Raw genomic sequence first — 4,492 nt, 5'->3', positions numbered from 1 at the left:
CCCCGCTCCGGACGTGCGGCCGCGCACGACCCGCCCCCTCCCGCCCCGCCCCGCCCCCTCCCGCCCCGCCCCGCCGCCGGCAGCGGCCGCAGCCCGCAGCTTCCCGCACGGCTCGACGCCGCCAGCCCGCACCCGCCCCCGCCCCGGAGCGGGCGGCCCGGGGTTTGTCCCGCCCGCCTCGCAGCCCCGCTGTCCATGCCGGACCCCCTGCCTCGGTGCCTGCCCCGGCCCGGCGCCCCGGCCCCTGCCCGGCCATGTGCCCCCCTCGGCGGGGCCCCCAGCGCCCTCCCCCGCGGTCCCGCGGCGCCCGGCCCTGCCGTCTTCCCTCACAGCTCCTGCCCTGTGCTGGGCTCCTGTGCCCGGCCAAGCACTGTGCACACAGACACCACTCCAACAGCTCCGAGCCAGACGCCTTGCCGATGTTTTCATTCCCCTGGAAAGTTTCTGGCTCACTTGATGTTTTTCCTCCCTTTCTGTCTTGTCTCCAGTTTCTTTTAGCACGTTCTTTATTTGTCCCACCCTCTTCCATACGAGCACTGGTGCCTGTGGGCTGCTCTGGGAGACGCTCTGTCCGCACAGTTACTCCTTTTAGCCGGTGTGGTTAACCGAGAGGGACCATGGTAGGGGTGGCCATGGGGCGAGAAGGCACACCAGGTATCCTACACAAACACAAGGATGTGCAAACAACCAGCAGCCGTTTCCTTGTGTGGGCCACTCCGGGTCCTGCCTCTCTGGGCTGCTGGAGGCTACACTGGTGCCCCCAGCTCCACCCCACAGCACCGCACGGGCACACCGGCAGCCCTGGGCATGCCCTTGGCTGAGCCCTGTGGGTATCCCCCATGGGAAGGCTGTGGGCTGTCAGCGTGAGCCCTGTGCTGACCCCGGCAGACGCCATCTCCGTCCGCAAGAGCGTGTCTGGGGCCACAGCCACCTCCAGACACACACACCAGTACAGCACTGGTACAGCACCCTGCCGCCAGTCCGCCAGCCAGGTGCCACAAGCTGCCGCGGTGACCTTGCCCTGTGCCTAGCAGACGGGACCGGTGTGAACGTCAAGCAGTGGTTCTTATCAAAGGGGAAGGCAAAAGGTCATCTGGGAATGAAAACAAGGACAAGGAATAAAAAGGTTGGGACCAAACACAAAACACACAGCACACCCAGCTGATCACCCCACAGGTCCCCGTGGCACTCCCATGGACGCTGCCTCCCCAGCGTAGCTGTTCCTGCCAGGGACAGCCTGGACTGGGGCTGATCTCTCTGTTCCAGCAGACATCCTCTGCAGCTAAAAGCTCTGTCCAAACAAGGATGGGAGGCCAAATGCACACCAAGAGATTGTGACAAATAACTGTCCCAAAGGTAAAAAGCATTGCTCAAAACCACCAAAGGCAAGAACCTGAGCAGAGACAGGTAGAGCCCAAGGATGAGGTGGCTCTAAATGAGGCCATTGTGAGACAGGAGGAAGTGAAAACAGCAAAGCTTGTTCTCTGGTGTAGCATTTACTCTGTAGGAAGCCTTCCTGCACAGGACAGTCAGAGGAATCCCCTCCTGTGAGGTGACAAAAGAACAGGTGACACAACAAGTCGATAATAAGACTGGTGACAAATTGCCAGGCTGAGATAGTTGCCCACAAGGTTGTGAGGGATGGGCCAGAGCATGCTGTGGTACCTCAGGCAGGCTTGGTGCCAGGCACTGCTCTTCAACACGTGCCCAAACAGTCCAGGAGAGGGATGAACAATGAGCTGTCAGAGTTTGCTGATGACACCAAACTGCTCAGGACAGTCTGCTCCAAGGCTGGCTGTGAAAAGCTGCAGCAGCTCTTGTGACACAGGAAAGGCCATCAAAAGCTTGGACAGGCTTTCACACAAAGTCACCAGAGGCAGAGCCCTGTGGGGGGCTGGGAGCAAGGGCCCTTCGCTGCCCAAAGCAGTGGCTGCCTGATGAAAAGGCTCAGCAGGAGCTGAAAAATGCGTGAATGGGAGTCATCTGTTACTGTTTCTTGGGGTAAAATGTTGGTGGGTAACACGTGGTGGAATTCATTGCCATGGGGTGTTTACAGTGGCCAAAGCATAAAAGGATTTGAAAAGCCATTAGGCAAATTTGTGGGAGAAAAATTGATTGAGGGCTATTAAACACAAAGACACAGATGTAGCCTCTGGCTCAAGAGGGCTCTAAGCTGCAGATCATCAGCAGCTGGGAGTCTGCAGCTGATGAAATATCACTCGGTCCCTGCCCTGGCTCCTGTGCTCTTCCTCTTGGGATCTGCTAACAGCAGCTCGCAAAGGAAGGATGCAGGGAAATGCAGGGGCTGGATGTGACCCAGGGGAGCTGCTCTCACACTGCCTGCTGCTCCCAGCTTTCTGGAGAGGAAACACTCCTGGTGTTCACACATTCTTTGTGGACCTCGCTGCTTCCATTTCTCATGGGCTGGAAGTGTCAGCTGAATGTTGCTGCGTCCCTGGACTGGCTGCACTCTGCTGAGGCAGCTCACACACACATCTTGAGAGTTCTTTGGGGTGTGTAAATCGTATCCAGCAGCACAAATTGTCCTAGACCCCTCTGTCCAAACTCAGTCCCTCTGAGTGCAGTGTTCCCAGTGTGTGATACACTCAGCTTCTCTGGACACATCATGGGAATGATAGGAGGTGCTACAGGATCAGTGGGTGTTCCCACAGCAGTGATTGTATCATCACCATCCCCTCATCCCCATCCAAACAGTGCCCCTAATTCCCACTACCTCCCTCTGCACTCCCTTACCCTCAATGGCTCATCCATATAGAAGCAAAGGATAATTTAGACTAGAAAACCAGACTTTGGTCTGTCCATCAGCCAGACCTCTCTCAGGATGGTCCTCTCACCTCATCCTGCCACCAGTTTGCAGTCCCAGGCCCTGCAGAAGGTACCACGGAGGGAGTGCCACTGGCAGGAGAGCTCGTGTGACTTGCTGCTCCCTTTCACCTCTCTTTTCTTGAAGTCCTCTTTGGCTGTCCTGAGCCAAGGAGCACGTCTGGAGAGCCTCCCTTTGGGCTGGGGCTCCTGGCTAAGGAGGTTAGGGATGTCAGGCAGTGCCATGCTTCTAGCCATGGTGTGGCTGGGGGAGTGCAGAGGATCTGAAAGCTGCTTTCAGCCTGGCCATCCTGAGGGGTTTGCCTTGCAGTGAGATGCAGGCAGCCAGGAGCTGCTTGCCTTAGGCACACGGGTCCCAGGTACCCATTGGTTTAAGTGTGCTCAGACTTCAGATTGACAGACTCTGAGGGGATATTTTTTAACCCCTTTTTGAGTCAGTTTGCTTTGATTCTTCTCCTGAATGCTCTGCAGGATCTGGGTTTTGCGGGACAATGCTGGGAGCGCCTTCCCTGTGGGAGCAGGGCAGCCACACGGTGCTGCCCAGCCAGGCTGCTGCAGCAGGGCCCCTGCGCGTGTGCGACTGAGCTCTGGGCTGAACTCTCCCACCTCCATTCCTCCCCTCCCTGCTAGGAGGCCCCTCTTGGCTTGCTGTCTATTTTTATCCATGTTTGATGGATGGAGCTGGGATGTGATGACATCACATGTTTTTGCACAACTTGCACTTTGTTACAGTTTAAGGTTCAGCTGAAGGTGCCAGACCGACTCTGCAGAGCTGACCAACATCTTCCCTGCTGGGATGTTTCCCTTCAGCACATTTGTCAGTGGTTTCTGTGGGGAAAACGTGTGGCCAGCACATAGCTTTGCAGGAATCTGTTTGTGTTTACTGAGTCAATGCATCAGGCTCTAACCTCCCCCGTTCTGCAGCTCCCCACACACGTCCTGCACAAGCGCGTGACCCACGCCAGTGTGTAACCTCCTGGTGTCAACACCTAATTCCCTCCTGTGGATTCACAGGAGGCCAGACCAGTCTGCATTTAATGCTGCAGGATCAGAGCTCTCCCGAGAAGAAAGCAGAGCAGTTTCCTGAAACTCCTTCTCACAGCTATTACCGCTGAAAGCATCTCTGCTGTCACCCCTGGGATGGTGCATACGTCTGCAAACATCTCAGCCCAAAGGCCAGGACAGAGAGCTTGGGGCAGACTTTTACAATGCCTGAGCGCTGCTCGTTCCAGCTCTGCCTGTGTTCCCACTGGCAGCTCCCACACAGTTCAGGAAACACGTATCCAGCTCTGCCATAAGTGCTTCCATAAGTGGAAAGACAGCCAGCGTGTGTAAGAGTGCACCATATGCACTGCGGCGAAGCTGCCCACGGGAGCAGGGCACAGGGTGTGGGGGTGAGCTGGGATGAGGGCAGTTGCTGCTGCTGGTCACAGGACTAAAACCAGGATGGTTTCAACGTGCTTGGGAAGGCTCAGCGAGAGGCTGCAGGCAGTGGCTGGGGGCAGTGGTGCTGCAGATGTGACAGCATGGCCATGGGCTGTGGGGCAGGCTGTGGGTGATGGAGGAGCTGGATCTGGTGGGCAGAGGGGCACTGCCAGGAGGGAGGGAGACTGGAAGGGTGCAGGGAGGGAGCTCGGAGCTGCAGCAC

Source organism: Colius striatus, chromosome 4 (genome assembly GCF_028858725.1).
Source record: "Colius striatus isolate bColStr4 chromosome 4, bColStr4.1.hap1, whole genome shotgun sequence".
Lineage (NCBI taxonomy): Eukaryota > Metazoa > Chordata > Aves > Coliiformes > Coliidae > Colius > Colius striatus.
Note: the sequence above shows the minus strand (reverse complement) of the source record.